Source organism: Ornithodoros turicata, chromosome 2 (genome assembly GCF_037126465.1).
Source record: "Ornithodoros turicata isolate Travis chromosome 2, ASM3712646v1, whole genome shotgun sequence".
Lineage (NCBI taxonomy): Eukaryota > Metazoa > Arthropoda > Arachnida > Ixodida > Argasidae > Ornithodoros > Ornithodoros turicata.
Genome location: NC_088202.1, coordinates 4,700,740 through 4,720,212, shown reverse-complemented (window position 1 = coordinate 4,720,212; position 19,473 = coordinate 4,700,740).

Below are 19,473 nucleotides of genomic sequence, written 5' to 3'. Positions count from 1 at the left end.
AGCATCGGGTTCATCCAGCCCCATACCAGAGGAGTCAATGGAGCTACCTGAAGTTGTCTTCCCCCATTCACCCACAGTAACAGCTGCAGTATCTGTGGTACCTGGTAATATTGTCCATCCTCTCTTGTTCCCATGTCGGGATTCCCTGTGTAGCCTATACATAGGGTTCTTCGTTTTCGGGTTAAACCCGATTTTTCACGATAGTCCCCCCCTCAAATAAATTTTCAAGAATACGGGTAAAACCCGATATCAACCTGGAATCCTTGGTAAACCGTCGGAAAAGTGAATCATAATATCCACAACGAGAGCTATTTGTGACAACCTATTTGTCATCTGTTTATGATATACAGGAGTCAAAGACGAGCATTTGTAGAGCTCGGGCAAGTGTTTGAATACCGCGGTCATTCACTATCCCAGTTCCGAAGGAAATATAAAGACTATTGTTTCTCGTCCCAGTGTCACAGCAGTGGTTTGTTTCATATGCCTTTCGTTTCACTAGAAAATTTCCCAGTGGCATATCAAACAGAGATCATAGCGCAGATTTGTCTCCCGAATGCTCGTGTGTAAATAGCACCCGATTTTTCCCTCCCGAATTTGAAAAATCATAAAACCTGAAAACGATGAGCCCTACCTATACAAGGCATACTTATTCGGAAATTATATTTAAAGCGAGCGATAAAAGAAAAGCAAATGGTACTTTTCTGCTACTTGAGTAAGAAACAGGTACTGCTTCACTAGTAGCACCTGTTTCTTAGTCAAGTAGCTGAAAAGTAGCGCTCGTTTCTCTTTTATCGCTCGCTTTAAATAAAATTTCTGGACACGTTAGAGGAAACACCCTGTATGTTCCTACGCATAGTCGCTTCGAGCAAAATGTGGTGAAATTATCCAAATTTGGTGATAGTTTTTGCGCAGAAGTTATGTTACTGTTGTTGCTACATTGGACGCGCCTCACAATATTTCTTTGTCAGCCACAGCATTGCCTGGCACGGAGGAAAATGGAGTTGCGATTGTGCCGTCGGCCTCAGTTGCCTTGCTCTCTCGTAAGTTTTCCACGTCATAGTTTGTCCTACATCAAGCTTTGTTTATGTGATGTAATGCATGGAATTAGATCTAATTCTAAAAATATCATTAAAGCGAACTCCTGTATCATGCCCTCTCTGTGCAGCCAGTTTTCTATCACTGCATGTAGAAACACTTATTCTGGGATGGTCTGGTGAAGCCTCGCTCAAACCTTAACTTGCCAAATTCTGAAATTTTTACTAACAATCTACAGCACTGACCGGCACGCAGGAAAGTGGACCAGAGACTGCATCTCCCGCTGCAGCTGCTACTACCTTGCCATGTTGTAAGATAGCGTATTTTACCTACGTCACCTCTGAGGCTTTCTCGTGTAATCTGATACCATGATATGACATGGTATATCTGAGAAAGTATTTTGTCGAAAGTGTATAGCTTGTTTCATGTCTAATGGCATCTTTCCTTCTGCAGCGAAATGGGCATTTATGTGCCTTTCAATAGGGGAAAAGGGGAACAAAAATCGAGGAAAAGAAAGGTAGCCTGTCCTGGCACTTAATTAAAGTGGCCATAAGTACTATAGCGCCGTTACGCACAACGGCATCCTTTTTTCTAATCCAGTTCTAGGAATTTCTAATCCACCACCAGTCAATTCTAATCCAGGTCAAGTCATTTCTAAGTCATGTTGTTGGTTGGTCACAGCTCCACCCATTCACGCTGATTGATCGAACCAGGCTCCACCCTTCATGGTGATCCATTCAATTTCTGTGTGACTGGCTACCGTTCATTGCCTCCACGTCAGCTCACTTGCTAGTAGACACCAAAATGGTCTATTCTATTCATTTCTAAGTTTGCTCATGGGCTCCCAAATTGCTCACCCGTCTATTGATCCGGGGTGTGGTCACTTCCATTCATTTCTAAGCTTAGTGATTGGCTCAGGATCCTATTGGCTACCACTCATACATGCTGATACACTCATTGGTCATTCCTACTCACTGATTACTCAGTCACACACGTTCAACTGCTTATCGGTTCGTAATTCCAGGTAGTTCATATACAATGATTCGTTGGTCAATTTAGTTAATTTCTGGGCTAGTTCACAGCCCACCAAGTCACTTATTCATCTAGGATGCCTTCGCGTTTGCCTGGATGGCTTTCGGCAATGGTCGGGACACAAAAACACGGGAATAGTTTTCAACGTTTATTGAGTACACCATGGCTGTCTCGGAGATATTGTAGTTCTCCCTGGGGCACTTCGAGGCACACTGGACATTTCCGCTCCCATCCATGGCGTTTTTCGCATAAATACCATGTGGATCACCCAGGCGTTCATCCTTCTCCGTCCATGGATCAGAGGCAAACCGCGAGAGAACAGTATGTGACAGAAGCATTAATTTTCTTCCTGCATATCTTCTGAAGCGATGAAAGAACATTATGAGCTTCACTATTTGTATCACTTATTTAAACTTACCACATTCGCAGCTTCCATAAGGATAGGAGTTAAACTTGGTTCGTGTGTCGGGAGGAAAAAGGAATCCATCCCGAAGAAAAAAACTACTGCGGGCACGTTACATGAAGACTAAACAACCATTTATTTACAACCGGCCTCGGTGGCTCAGTTGGTAGCGTGTTCGCCTTCTGATCCCGAGATCGCGGGTTCGAACCCGGCCGAGGACGCCAGCAACTTGGTGACAGGGTACAAGTTGCTTAGACAGGCCGTCTTCCGCGAGGGACGTTAAATACGGGGTGCCATGTGATGAGCTTTCATCGCACGTTAAAGAACCCTCAGGTGGGCAAAAGCAATCCACAGACCGACCGCTGTGGCGTCGCTCATGATCTCAGTTGTCTCGCCGACGTAAACACCCAATTATTATTATTTATTTACAGCGACGAGCAACAAGGTTACATATCAGCGGCCAGAGAGCGTCTCCCCCGTACAAGGCCGCGGTTCGCTTCTAAGCCCTCCTCAATGGGGATACGACCTTGTGGAAACATGCCGAGCGGGCAAGCGTCCTTCGGTGATCGTGGGAGCCAACTTAGCACCTCCCCACTCAAGAATGTTTCTGGACACTTGTTGTCTGTGAAACATTCAATGTAAAGTCTACATGAAAAATATAAGTGAACATATTGTCAATCAAAGGAGGTGAGACCCTGCCCACGCACTATGAGACAGCCACATGCAGAGAACATGACTTCAAACTATAGAGTTGAGAAAAGCGACCGTTCCGCAAGCGCGCTGTGATCCACCTCAAAATATCTAACAACACAAATAATACTGCTTCGTTATATTCTGACAAACATTCTCTTCGCGACTTTTCGTCACTTCATTTCTCGAAGACATAATTGATTATATACAGCACTGATGCACTCAATTATTCTTCACAAAGTATCTACAAGGTAATGTGTATTTGCACACATGGTAGCATAGTGTGAAACTTCCACATTTCACAGCAATATTTGACTATTCTGAACTTGTAAGCCCCTCGTGCAAAGCATGCACCCAATTATTAGTCGTCAGGGATCTTTATTGCTCGTTTTTTTTAACAACTGACATAGGATGAGAGCAAACAAACATCTACAGCGTTCCGCAGTTTGCAGTATTACACAAGAACTACAAGGCAAACATCACCATACGAAAACAAGGAAAGGAAAACACAAATATTTCGCATAACACTATTTGCACACCTAACATCATATATATGGCTATGGAGGGCTTATAAGCCCTCCTCAATGGGGATACAACCTTGTGGAAACATGCCGAGCGGGCAAGCGTCCTTCGATGATCGTAGGAGCCAACTTAACAATAGGAGTCGATGTCATTGCAGAGGTATCTCTTGTCATCGTATGCCATCAGACTTCTTTTGACATTCCTGATGGTGTACATACACTTCCTCTTTCCAATGATTGACACTTGTTCATTCGATACACTCGTGTGATTGAACAAGGTATCGCGGTATACCTCATGGAGGAGATACTTGCGCACAATGTTCTTTTTGACCCCTTTAGCTGTTGCAATTTGTTTTCCCCCAGCTAATTTGATGGAATACATTTTGACTTTCAAGCATATTACTTCCTCTATGGGTATGCAACTGGTTTCGCTTTTGAAAGCCCCAAGTCTTCCACGATTCCTCTCGCTGTACAGTGGATGATCACGATCAAAGGAAGCAAATCTAAGTGGTCGTCGGCGATCGCTCGTAACTGATCTTCGTAGTCCTTGCAGCATAGGCCGAGGATAAGAGAATCCGTGACAAAGTAACAGGCCCACCTATAACACCTGATTCTATGGCTCTGTACATTTCCTCGTCGGTAATCAATTCCAATTTTGCATTCGTATAATTTAATGTGCATTGCTACGAATAGGATGCCAGAGAAACGCAATGAATCAATTCCAATCCACGTGCACCGTAGCACAGGCGTCTGAGGTGTTGCATTATGTCTGCATGTAATAGGGCATCCGTTTTCAGGTACAATGTGTTATAATCCTGTGAACTCGAGCACCCAAAATGTTCAAATACATGCAGAGCGTACTGGTAGTCTTCGTCACTTATATCTTCCCCAGTTAGATCATTTCGAAAAGTGGATTTTTCTGGGAGACCCAATTCGTCGTACACTGCAAAACAACTAAGGTAACTGTAAGGAAACACACCTTTACGAAGCAAAATTTTGTAGTCGTCTCCAAATACCTGCTTCAAGCATTGGAACACCTCTGCACCCCTCATGGATTTGACGGTTTCGACGTGATAAAATAGTGCCCTCGAAACGCGTCCCGACGTGAGCCGCATCAGGGTCCGTTCACGCGGTTAGAACACGCTTGACGCAATGACGCACGCGATCCGTTATCAATTCCCCGTGCGGGCGCACTATTTTATCACTTTAACAGCAGCAGATCAGAATTTTTTTTAATTTTTGATGACTCGCACAAAGTAATGAGCTGCAGTAAATGACAAAAATATACACAAAACTGCCTAGCCTTCGTTGCTGTGGGTGTTTAATACGACGAGATTGAGACTATTTGGTGTTTCTTATAAGAAAAATACGACGCGCAGCAGTTGCTTATTCTTGCGTGAAGTTTGCAATCAATGATGATAGAATGACATTTTATTTTATTTGAATCATTAGCGACTCCCCTATTTAGTGAATGGTAGTCTGCTTATGAACATATATGAAAACTGGTTTGGTTTAAAAATGATAAGAGCTACAGCGTGTAGCGAATGCTGTTCTCCTTTTACACTCTGTAGTATTTCTTATGAAATATTTATATGCATGCAAACAAAGGCACAAAGAAATGAATCCTCTTCTGTATTATAATTGCTGCACAAAATCATGACGCCATTTTTTTTCTTGGATGTTTCGCATTCGCATATGTGCGTTCCCGCGTTTTGACGCTGGTTGGATAATTATTGACGTGAAGAATAATATGAATTTATGTGGTTATTATGTTGATGAAGTGAGCAGTGCTTAATCTTGCAGTTATGGGTATTTGAGCAGAAATGTTGATATCTTTGCCAGGGGTAGAGATTCCTATAAAGCACGTCTCCTTATGCATTCCTGAGCTGCTGTCTGTGCGTGTGTGCGCGCGTGTATGGGCTTTTTTCCTGATGTATGACGTCATCATGGCATGTCTGGACTTGTTTAGCACTGTATTTCTTGTTGTAATTTTACCCGCCGCTAGTACTTTGATAATGTCATCTTCTGTTAGCCGCAGAGTTTCGTAGCGATGTGCGGTGACTCTGCGATGTGCGCTCCGTCTTAAGCCTTTTCCCTCATTGCTTAAGAAACTTGTGTACCCTGGTCCTGTGCTTTCTTTACGCAGGGACAATGCGACTGAGTATATAGCATTATGCAAGAATTATCTGATAGCAGAAATTGGTGTGTTTTTTCAGTTGATGGCAGTATGTTAGCATGTGTTTAATTTTTGAAGTCATAGCTATTCTGCTATTCGAGCAGAAATGCAGGGTATCTGAGGGTTTAACGCTGAGGGTAGAAATTCCTGTCTGAGATGAATCTGCATTTCACTGCAATTTGTTTCATTTATGTAATATTATTGAAATTCCACAGCGACTGTGAACAAAAAAAGGCATGGTTGTGTGCCTACTCATGGAAGCAACTCTCATATCGGAATGACATGTGATGAGACCAAACTTTGCGCTCAGGTGCGGCAGTGGCGTAGGCGGAGGGAGCATTACATAAAGCCAAGGGCTAGCTGCGACCTTGAACATGCAGAGCAACTTATCTTTAGCCTATTACGACTCCTCGCACCCGTGCATGTTGGGGCACGCAGCGAGGTCGCCGCTATATAAGTGGGGAGGATGTGTAAAGAGGCAGCAATCTTCGCATCGCTTCAGGAGTGCGCGGAGCTCGCTTCGAAAGTAAATCTTTTTCATCCATGCTCTGCGGTGCACGTTTTCTTAGTGTTCCTTCTTTTTTTTTTTCAAAGCCTAGATGCGTGTTCTGCTTTTTTGATCCTCATGATATCGAGGACGATGAGCCATTGGAAGATAATTCACCGTCTTCTCCAGACATTTCACCTGGCACATTGTGTGCTCACGTCGGCCTATCACATCCCTACGTGAACATTTCCTTCCTGCCTTTCTTTCAAACTGAGAGCGCATTTCAAGGTATCGTCAAAGCGTTTGTGCTATTGGCATCTGTTCACGACCAGGGAGTAGAGGATTTGCGACAATATTTAATGAGTCACTTCCACAATATAATCGCTATTTTGCGAGCGCAAAGAATACACTTAGGTTTTGCATTTGTTCAGACGTTCTAATGATGAAAGAAAATTGAGGGGACATAATTGCGCACATGGCTCATTTTATGACGTTTGCTCGTGAAGTCCACAGCGACGGAGATATCGCAAATACTCTGATGGACGTGATTCTTGAGTCCACTGGGCTCATTGAAAATTACCAGCGCGAGGGTAGTGGGTTCGTATCCACTGACGTCCAAAAGGTTCAAATGTGTATTTCCTTGGTGAAAACTAAAAAGTTCGGATGCGAAGGGGTACTTCCCACAAAGTTGGCTAAACACAGGAACGTGTTAACGAATACCTATTTACCAGCCCGCAAGGAGGGCGAATGTTTTAAATCAATATGCTCGCTCTCCTGCACCAACAGGAAAGGAATTCGTGAAAAAAATGTGAAAATTATGCAGCAGATTACTGGTGGCCAAGCCGCTTCCCCATATCCTTCTCTGATCTTGACGAATTCGAAAAACCAAAACAAGATTTCCGTATACGTGTACGCGTACGTCGATCAGGGAGTACATGTGTCGCGACCCCCAAAACTAGAATGGGAAAAGAAAATTCACTTGTTGGAAGTAGATGAGCATTTTTTGGAATCAAGTCCCTCGAACGCTTGTTGACAACAAGAAGTAACCATTTCGTATGCGAACGCTGCACACGCTCTTTCATGAAGGAAGAGAGCATGGCGAAACATCGACGCCTGTGCGCGGACGTAAACGAAATCATATTGGAATTTTGCAAACCCAGAAAAAACTTTGTAGAGTTTAATAAAATACAGTACATGCAACAGTATGACTATGTCGTCGCGTTCGACACGGAGAGCGTTATCGCGCCCAGTGGTGTAGGCATGCAGCGTCATGTTACATCTAGCTTCTGTGCTGTGTTTGTGCACACCCGTGACTCAAAGGTGATGCGCATTAGAACACACCATGGGGAAGATGCGGCAAAGCAGTGTGTGAAAATGCTCATGGAAATGCGTGATGAGATGATTGCCTTGAACACATGCCCCGCTGCAATGGTGCTGAGCGATGAACAACAAGCCAAGCACAGAGCTGCCACCCACTGTGCATACTGTAAATGGGAATTCGCGAAAGCCCTACACCGTGTCCGGCATCATAATCATTCGAAGCATTGTACTGCGGGTGAAACAAATTATATCTCGACGCTGTGCAACCCCTGTAACGTTGTGTGCACTACCAGAGAAAAATTGCCGATCATTGGGGCACAATTTGTCTTACGATCTGGCTGGACTGTTTCGGAAATTTCACGTTCTCGGGTGGAAGCGACCTCCCTTCATTGTGGCCGGCTCTATGGAAAAAATTCTTTCGTTCGAAATTGGTACCTTCCTCTTTAGAGATGCCATGCAGTACCTAATATCGTCGCTTGGGGAGCTCGTGGAAACCATCAAATCCATCGGGGGTGCAGAGGCGTTCCAATGGTTGAAGCAGGTATTTGGAGACGACTAAAAAATTTTGCTTCGTAAAGGTGTGTTTCCTTACAGTTACCTTAGTTCTTTTGCAGTGTACGATGAGTTGGGTCTCCCAGAAAAATCGGCTTTTCGAAATGATCTAACTGGGGAAGATATAAATGACGAAGACTACCAGTACGCTCTGCATGTATTTGAACATTTTGGGTGCTCGAGTTTACAGGATAATAACACATTGTACCTGAAAACAGATGCCCTGTTACATGCAGACATAATGCAACACTTCAGACGGCCGTGCTACGGTGCACATGGATTGGAATTGCTTCATTGCGTTTCACTGGCATCCTATTCGTGGCAATGCTCATTAAATTATACGAATGCAAAATTGGAATTGATTACCGATGAGGAAATGTACAGAACCATAGACTCAGGTGTTAAAGGTGGGCTCTGTCAGGCGAGCAGACATCATTTACGTGCCAATAGCCCTCTGTGCAGTGGGCACGATCCTGAGAAAGAGGAGGTGTATCCCCCATCATACATCATACATAGATTGCAACAATCTCTATGGGTACAGTATGATAAAACACCTCCCCGTCAGCGATTTCGAATTGGTGGGGGACTTTATCTCTGTGGATTTCATGCGTCACCCCCTAGATTCGGATGTAGGTTACGTGTTTGTGTGTGACTTGGAATATGCAAAATCTATCCACGCACTTATGCGGTACTTTCCCTTGGCTCGCGAGAAGGCGGTCGTCCCGAAGGAATGGCTGTCGCCGTTTCAGCGAGGACGTTTCAAAAGGACAAAATTGAGTACGTAGTTCATTATGCACTCCTAACACTCTATTGTAGATTGGGTATGAGAGTGACGAAAATTCACCGTATTCTAAAATTTCACCAGGCACCATTCCTGTGTCCATACATCGAGGACAATGTTGCCAGACGCGTTGCCTAGGGCACGACTTTCTAAAAAAATTCGATAAACTCTCAAATAATGCGGTCTTCAGAAGAACGCTTTTAAATAAATTTAACATGCGGGACATTCGAGTAGCCTTCGATGAGGAGACGGAGAGTCGCCTCGGAAGTCGGGCAGAATGCGTGCGAATGGAAATTTTGTCCCCTGATTGCGTAATGTACAAAATGCGCAAACGAAAAGTGCGATGCGACTTCCCACTCCAAGATTGGCTTTACAATTTTAGATTTAGTTTATTCTACTACGAAACCCTGCTGAGCAAGCTCACTTGTCCGGTGATTGCCTGTTACTTTGACACGAATTCTCTGATCTTCGGCCTATTCTGCAAGGACTAAGAAGATCAGTTACGAGCGATCGCCGACGACCACTTAGATTTTTCTTCCTTTGATCGTGATCATCCACTGTACAGCGAGAGGAATCGTGGAAGACTTGGGACTTTCGAAAGCGAAACCGGTAGCATACCCATAGAGGAAGTAATATGCTTGAAAGGCAAAATGTACTCCATCAAATTAGCTGGGGGAAAACAAATTGCAAGAGCTAAAGGGGTCAAAAAGAACATTGTGCGCAATATCTCCTCCATGAGATATATCGCGGTACCTTGTTCAATCACATGAGTGTATCGAATGAACAAGTGTCAATCATTGGAAAGAAGCAGTGTATGTACACCATCAGGAATGTCAAAAGAAGTATGATGCCATATGATGACAAGAGATACCTCTGCAATGACATCGACTCCTATCCTTATGGAAGCTGCGAATGTTTTAAGTTTACATGGGCGATATAAATAGTGAAGCTCATAATCTTCTTTCATCGCTTCAGAAGATATGCAGGAAGAGAATTAATGCTTCTGTCACATACTGTTCTCTCTCGCGGTTTGCCTCTGGTCCGTGGACGGAGATGGACGAATGCCTGGGTGATCCACATAGTACTTATACGAAAAATGTCATGGATGGGAGCAGAAATGTCCAGTGTGCCTCGAAGTGCCCCAGGGAGAACTACAATATCTCCGAGACAGCCACGATGTACTGAATTAACGTTGAAAACTATTTCCCGTGTTTTTGTGTCCCGACCATTGCCGAAAGCCATCCAGGCCCAACGCGAAGGCATCCTAGATGAATAAGTGACTTGGTGGGCTGTGAACTAGCCCAGAAATTAACTAAATTGACCAACGAATCAATGTATATGAACTACCTGGAATTACGAACCGATAAGCAGTTGAACGTGTGTGACTGAGTAATCAGTGAGTAGGAATGACCAATGAGTGTATCAGCATGTATGAGTGGTAGCCAATAGGATCCTGAGCCAATCACTAAGCTTAGAAATGAATGGAAGTGACCACCCCCCGGATCAATAGACGGGTGAGCAATTTGGGAGCCCATGAGCAAACTTAGAAATGAATAGAATATACCATTTTGGTGTCTACGAGCAAGTGAGCTGACGCGGAGGCAATGAAGGGTTGCTAATCACATACAAATTCGATGGCTCACCATGAAGGGTGGAGCCTGGTTGGATGAATTAGCGTGAAGGGGTGGAGCTGTGACCAACCAACCACAGGACTTAGAAGTGACTTGATCTGGATTAGAATTGACTGGTGGTGGATTACAAATTCCTAGAACTGGATTAGAAAAAGGATGTCGTTGTGGGTAACGGCGGTATACTACTTATGGCCACTTTAATTAAGTGCCAGGACAGGCTACCTTTCTTGTCCTCGATTTTTCTTCCCCTTTTCCCCTATTAAAAGGCACATAAATTGCATTGTTGGTCATGGCTGGTCACCTTGTGGACGTACTCTGTACAATTTGTATAATCTATTTGCAGGTGAATATTGGCCCTGTTGTGTATCTTGCACGCGAAACCTGAGGAATCCTTATGGATCAGCCTGCTGACGCTGCGTTTTGCAAGCGTCTTGTTGTATCCTTGTGGGGAAGCGAGACAGTTGCAAAACGAAGTATAACTGGCCGGCAGTCCAACAAGGACATTTCAAAGGGCAAGACGGCAGTATATCCGCCACTGTCCCCCACGAAGCTCACCTGCATGTCGTGTGAGTACAGAAAGTGCGTGAATTGCCTTGAATGTTTTGAGTTTCCCACTGATATCCAATACACAGCTAGCTGTGTCCACAGCTAGCTGCATCAGTTCTCTAACGGAATCAATTTACTTGCTTTTACCATGGAAAATTGCAGAAGTTAGGAACCCCTGCTGCAGGATTCAAGTTTCGTTGCAGTAGAAAACGAGAGGGCTTACCCATTGCACAAATGCTGTTTTGTGCCCTCAGGACAGTGGTATGATATGCTACGTGCCTATATCCCTGTACTGACCTTTTCAGCTGCCTTTTCGTACTTCTTGAAGCAGAAGGGGTGCAGTCTACAAGAAGCACCGAAGCGACACCAACAGCTGCCAAGGTACTTGGCGCAGAAGTGCTCAGACCAGCGGCGCGCTGTCAGATGCAAGCATGCAGATGTTAAGGTGATAACTGTAAACTGCAATAAGAAATTCCCTGGTTTCTCGCTCTTGCCAATGTTGTTCTACCATGCTGTTCTGATTTGCCTCTTGCTCATTCAGGTTCAGAAGAGGGAGCAGCGTGCCTCCTTGGTTTCTGCCGTACAAGTTTTAAAATACCAGAAAATAAAGAGCAGGTGCACTAGACACTTTGTACCCAGGTTTGCTTTTGGTCTCACGTCATTGCGTGCATCAGTGAAAACATGCACCATATGATATTCACATCTGTAAGCCACTGACAGCATGCAGCAAAAGCCTGACGGCCTGTGTGGCGCTCCACAAGAGACCACATAATATACAACATGCTTGAGACTACAAGACCGTATTTACGACACAGTACGTACACCAGATACTGCACACGACAGTACGTCAGATACCACAGACGACCGTCAGCCACTACAGACGACAAGGTCCCATTATACGACAGACTTGATTTTGACGTATTCATTTGTCGTATTTTTAGACTGGGTATGCAGCCAACAGTCGCATTAATATGTGGTTATGAGTAAGGGGTAAGCAGACTTGTGCGTAACGCGTTACTAGTAATTGCGTTACTTGTAATCAATTACTTTTGTGAGTAATTTTTCGAGTAATCAGTTACTTTACTGCGAAAGTAATTTTTCCAGTAATCAATTACTTTTTGGAGTAATCGATTACTCAGTAATTGATTACATTTCTGGCAGAGATTAACTTATCTTTCAGATGTTCTGCTCCAAGTCAAGCCCCTCGTGCCGTCAGCATTAACTTGGATCGTTCTACTCTAGCAAGCGCAGGTCATTGTAACGTTCTGGAATTTCAGGGTCTCTCTCCCTAATCTCTTCCTACGCCAGTGTGGTGGTACCTGAAGCTCTGGAGGTTTACTGAGTCATGGGGAAGTTCCAGGCTATGTTCTTCCACAATCGGGTCAACGTCTTCCCTGTGGCGCAACAAATAGACAAATACAGTAGACGTAGAGATCTACCTGTCCTACACTCTTAGAAATGAACTTCACCGCATACCATGCTCCTAGCCAACCATAATCCCGAATGATATCGTTATCTGCCCTGATTTGTTGAAAACGGGAGGCGTACGCCTTTTTGTGACACTTATGCTGTTCATAATTGTCACAAAAAAGGCGTACGCCTCTTGTTTTCTACAAATCAGGGCAGATAACGATATCATTCGAGATGATGGTTGGCTAGGAGCGTGCTATGCGGTGAAGTTAATTTTTAAGAGTGTACGCGTTTTTGTTTTCCGTTTTATTTCAGCTGTTTCGGTCTTGAACCTTTTTTTTTAATCTGAGGCACACAAAGACGGGCATAATTTGCGAGAATGCAGAGTAACGACCGAAGTAACGCGTTACTTTTTTACTCGTTACTTAATTACATTTGGAGTCGAGTAATTGGTAACGGTAATCAATTACTTTTTGAGTAGAAGTAACTGTAACGGTAATCAATTACTTTTTTCGAGTAACGGGCACAAGTCTGGGGGTAAGCTAGAAAGAGCATAGGCTACATATTAGGAACTACATACAAATACGAAACTTATCCATTGGGAGAAGAGAGGTGTTTGCTACACAAGTGGATTCGGATTCGGCAAGCTAGTCAATTTGCGGCGGCGATGTCGCTCGCAATATGTCGGAGAACGAAACACCGTTGCGCGCACACTGAGTAACAGCAGCCTATAGTATAATTAAAGGATTTCAAGAGAAGGATGACAGCTTGATTCAAAGCAAAGAATAATAATAAAAAAGTCATTGCCAAAGAGTGACGGCGGTTGCCTTTGTTTTCCTTTCTGCTGTTCAGAGGGGTGTGGATGTATGGATGAAGAGCACAGGGTTGCTGTAGTTCCAACTTTTTGTACCGGCCTGAAGCGGGCACTTAGGGCAAGGTTCTCTTGGTGCGTCACCCGCTACTGACAACCGACGCGACACTTTTTCACTTTTTGTGATGAAGACTTTTCGCGCAACGGTATCTTTATTTCGTATGAGATATTTGACTGATAATCTCAGGACCTTGCTTGAAATTGGCTTGTGTGGCAGCTCATGAAACGTTGGACACTTTTTAAATTCCCTCCCCTGCATGGACATCTCAAGGATTAAAGAGCAGTAGACAGCTCGGGGAAAGCTCAGTTCTTCCATCTCTATATTTGAGTCGTTGTATGATTAGCAGTGTCACCCAAGTTTCACCGCAACACCATCCAACAACTTTCTGCAACGTTGACCTTTCATGGTAGCTAGATCAGTTGCCGTCTCGGGGTCGGTGATGAAGCTCTAGAGATCAAATTCTGTCTGTGACGCCTCGTCTACATTACGGGACACAACGTCGTCTTCGCACCATGTTCGGCACTCAGTGTCGTAGCGACGTTGGATGCTTCTTCATGCAACTACGCGCACAAGTTTCCCATGTTTCGGGGCTGGTTCAGCAGTCTGTTTATGGGAAGGGTAGGCAGGAAAAATCCATGGGACCGCTGCACGCAGCAGAGTTTTTTTCTCCTGGCCTGAAGTCGCCTTCTTCGAAGTGCTGAAAACAGACGACTGAGCGTAGGGCTAGCATCCAGCGCGTTGCCTTTCGCTCACCTTCACGCGATATTGCGTTGAGCCATGCATCAACTGTCTTGTTTGACAGTATTTCGTGCTAGGATAGACCCGAACTCGTCCTCTCTGTGGATGGACACAGCGGCACCGAACAGTTTTTCGACATATTCTGCGTCGTCCTCAACGCGGATCACAGGGGCCACATTTCAGTTCCATCACACATCACTTAAGTTACCATCAGGCACAAGCAGGCTCCCCGAACCTCAAAACAAAGCAGGGAAGAGTAACGGTAATGGTAACGGAAACAGAAACGGTATATTACCGAAATTGGAGATGGTAACGATAACAGAAACTGAAAAGCGGAAAATTATCATCCGGTATTGAATTCGGGTAATGGCTGTTTCTGTTGTGCGATGACGTTTGAGTGACTCTTCATTTTATTTTTTTGTATTTTGATGACTCCATTCCCTGTAATGCTCTAAATACTACACGAGAGCATGGAAAGAAAGCGCGATGTTGAACCTCAAGGGAACATCCCTCAATTACCTCGTCCCAGTCCTCATAACTATATGACATGAACAGGTCACTGTACTGTGCCATAGCACGAGAATGACAGTACACGATTTTTAGTTATTCATTGTGTACTTTTTTTTTTCATTTCACCGTGGCCATGGCAGTATTATTTATTACTGAGAGCGTCCGCTTATGAATGCGACATTGGATGAAGGTCACGCCCATCTTGAGTTGCTGGAGTCCGAGTGACTGAAGACATGTTTGTACATTTGCTAAAGTCTTGCAAGATGTGTGCATCCCAACGACGTAAAATTACTTGTGTAGTGCGTACGCGTGACACGAAGCAGCACTTGGGCAAAACAGGGTGCTGACAGAGCCGGACGGGCTGTCCTCCCGCAGCTCTGTAACAGCCGTTCCATTACCGGAAACAGTAACAGAAACGAAATTGAAAGGCTGGTCTCAGAAACGGATAACGGAAACGAAAATATAGCAGTAACGAAAATGAAAACGGTAACGAAAATACGTCGGTTATCCTTCCCTGAAACAAAGTACCCCATACGGGCAGCACATGATGACAACCAGGTGACTTGCGCTTCCTCCCCGTCCGCCCGTCCGCGTTGTGCAGCGGCCCCGCGGCGGAATGCCGAAACTCTACGGTCACAACTGTCCCACTGTTTCCCTAAAACGACGGCAGGCCTGAGCGAAGCGACACGTGCAAGTGGACGTGGTTGTACTCATCGACGTTATCGGTACGCGTAAGGCCTAACCGCTCCATTTGCCCACACCGGAGTTCACCGCATCAATTTGCACTAACCTTCTTACATAATTCTGTGTCGCAACACTGAAAAAAAAGAGAGACTACCTTTGAGGCTAGGAGTGTCTATCAAAAACAGTGATAAATACTCGAAATGCCTTTGTTTACAAAACCGTTGAGCGCTCAGGATGGCGACATTTTATACGAGGTCAGTGTGGTCAGGTGCGGGTTACGTTGGCTATGACTTGTGACCAAAAGTAGAGCGTCGCTCCCTTTGTTGTCTTCTATGTTTGTTTCAAAGTTTATGCACGCAAAAATCAATAAAAAAGGCGTATTTCGGAACCTTTCAGCTGAAAATCGGGAAGATATGCTCTTATACTTAGAAATATGAGAAATATGATGCATCTAAAAAAATGCCAGAAATATCCACTTATACAGTATAAAAACTTCACGACTTCCTAAACATGTGTTTTGTACTCCAGACTAATCCTGCGTGCATATACTGTCGCCAGAGGAAACATGCATTAGTATACAATTCCTAGCTCTAGTTATTACAGATGAAGAACTGTTACCGTATTACACGAGACATCAACGTAGAAAAAATAACAATAACGAGTAATTCGATGACGAATGTATGATGACAGATGTGAAACACTGGTTCTGCAATGAGCTATGTCGTGGTTACATACACTGTTCTGGGGAAGGATGTTTCACTCGGCTATCGTTCGTGGAAAGAAAGAGCCGGAAAAAGATGACGAGCGATACGTGGGGCGTTGATCTGGAATTGATGGTCTTTTTTTTTATTCCGTGTTAGCACCGCGAAGCAACTGTGGCTATGAGCTATTTCCTGATTATGACGTCATCATGGCATGTCTGGACTTGTTTAGCACTGTATTTCTTGTTGTAATTTTACCCGCCGCTAGTACTTTGATAATGTCATCTTCTGTTAGCCGCAGAGTTTCGTAGCGATGTGCGGTGACTCTGCGATGTGCGCTCCGTCTTAAGCCTTTTCCCTCATTGCTTAAGAAACTTGTGTACCCTGGTCCTGTGCTTTCTTTACGCAGGGACAATGCGACTGAGTATATAGCATTATGCAAGAATTATCTGATAGCAGAAATTGGTGTGTTTTTTCAGTTGATGGCAGTATGTTAGCATGTGTTTAATTTTTGAAGTCATAGCTATTCTGCTATTCGAGCAGAAATGCAGGGTATCTGAGGGTTTAACGCTGAGGGTAGAAATTCCTGTCTGAGATGAATCTGCATTTCACTGCAATTTGTTTCATTTATGTAATATTATTGAAATTCCACAGCGACTGTGAACAAAAAAAGGCATGGTTGTGTGCCTACTCATGGAAGCAACTCTCATATCGGAATGACATGTGATGAGACCAAACTTTGCGCTCAGGTGCGGCAGTGGCGTAGGCGGAGGGAGCATTACATAAAGCCAAGGGCTAGCTGCGACCTTGAACATGCAGAGCAACTTATCTTTAGCCTATTACGACGAATTGATGGTCTTTTTTTTTATTCCGTGTTAGCACCGCGAAGCAACTGTGGCTATGAGCGGCGTAAAGCTGTGGACAGATCGAGAGAGGACAGCTGGGAGGAGCGGGGCACAGAGTATGCGTTATGGGCCGACTTCAGGGGAACAGTGCCGTTATCTGTCTGGAAAGTTTTCCGAAGACCCAGGTCAAACCTCAGTGAGCACAGCCGGCGGTAGGATTAATTGATGGTCTAACCGAGCAGAGATGTGAGATGGAGGGGGCAAAGATAGGGAGAAGTTTGATGAGTGATAACTAGGGTTCCGCGTTTTCGGTATTTATTTTTGGCCAAATTCGGCGTATGTTTTTCGGTGTTTATTGAGTTTCATGAAATGTGCGTTTTTCTATGTTTTTCCTGGCGTGTACATGGTTTACCCGACAGTTATCGGCGAATAGAACAATGTAATTTCCGCACGATACTCATTCAACATAGCGTCGTTCGCCGCGGTGGCGTTTTACGACTAACCAAAAAGTAAACAGACATTTTTCACAACCATCGTATTTCTATATGGTTTTCTGATCTGCATCAACAACTCGTTGGGCATGTGCAACAATTTATCTATTTATCTCTGTCATCGTTCCTGCAATGTCCCTGTATTCGGTGTTTTTCGATTAAAACCGAATGAGGGAAAATTTACCCGGCGTATGTTTCTCGGTGTTTTTTGATTAAAACCGAAAGCGCGGAACCCTAGTGGTGACATAGTTCATGCGGAAGACATAATCTGGACACACTGCATTGTGTTGATAGATTGCTCAGGGAAAGTTGGTTTTTCAGCGTTGTTATGGTTGTGTACCGCGAACAGTCAGAACAAATGAACTCTTGTTCTGCTCACCTTCTAGCATATTAATGAGGTAGTCTTCGTGAGGGTCTTAGATTGGTGAGGCGTATTCCAACTTCGGGCGAATCAGGCTGCTGCAGGCGAGAAGTTTCAGACCAGGCGGTGAGAGTTTGAGGTTACGGCATAAGTACCGATAAACCAAAGTCACAATAAAGTTGTTGTTGAGTCTAGGTGGAGGCCAAGCTATTTGTGAGTGAGAAAACGAGAGCGAAGAGTATTGGAGAGCAATAAGGACATGTAATTGCATTGACGACGAGTGAGTGACATGACTTTGCATTTGTTTGTGTTTAAGGCATCGGCCAGCGAGAACACCAACTTGTTATTCGGTTGAGATCCGCGTGTAGAATATGAGCATCATGAGCTCAGGATATTTTGCTGTATATCACGCAACCATCTACGATGAGCTTTATAGTGGATGACAATGCATGAAGTAAGTCGTTTATATACTGGGTGTCTGAGTTAAATTCCCGGGCTAAATAATTCGTGAACCAGTGCACCAATCGACGAACTTTCTTTGTTACAAGTATCTGTCAGATACCACCTACAAGCTGCTCACCGTGTGAATGAGTGGGAGGCACTCATTATTTAAATAAAAAATCAGATGAGTTTCGTAAAAAAAAACAGAACTTCTAAAGAAGAGTGTTGTCGGCATTAAAATGGGTACTACCCCTTTTGAGACCTTCAGTGGACACCTTTTATAGAAAAAATCTGCCACCGAAGCGGGTCATTTGTTGCAGTAATTAATTGGTTTCGGGTTACATATTTTGTCGCGGCTGGTCGCGGTGAAGCGCAAAAGGACGTAATTCATTCATTGGTGAATAAGGGAGTTGAAGAGCGTCCTTTTGCGCTTCACCGCGACCAGCCGCGACAAAAATATGTAAACCAAAACCAATTAATGAGAGACAAGGAAGTCAGGCCACTCTCCAGGAAACCGCTGGTATGATTCAGAACAGTTGAGAATTAAAAACAGTGCAGTACACACATCTAGGCATAAAAGCTGGCAAAAATGTCTGTATGATTTCTATTACTTTTAAAAGAGTTGCAGCAATAGGGCTAAGTGGACTGACTAGAACACGTGGCGCACAGGAATTGTTGACGTAGATTGTTGTTGTATTCCAAGGCGCAGTCCTAGTGAAAGTATATCGTTCTTTGCAGCGTAAATAGCCGTGCGCGATTCTTTCTCACACACTCGAAGACAGTGTTACAAACACATTGTGCAATGCGAGCGTGTTCGACCGCTTCGTTGGAGGAGCGAAGGCGTTTGAGTTTGGCAGAAATAGGGAATGATCATCAAAGCCGAAGAACCGGGAAGAAATCAGTTTTCGTTTACCACAGTGGACGTCAGGACGCCGCCTCGGGATAACAGTGAAGTGAAGCGTTTCTTAAGCAAATTCCTTCATTGTGCCACTCGTAGTTCTCTACATGCTCTCAAAGTATATCGTGCACATCCGAGACGAATCGAAACGGATGACACTATCGGCACGGTAACCACGGTGATATTCTCCTAGTTCAGTCACAAACAACGAGACGACAAAAAAAGACAACCGGCAGTTCCGCACGATTAATCAAACAGGACGAATACAAAAATACGCAAGGCTTGCAGGCTTGCATGCACATCAGTAAACTGACGGTATCAGAAAGAAAGAAGCGTAACGGAGATACA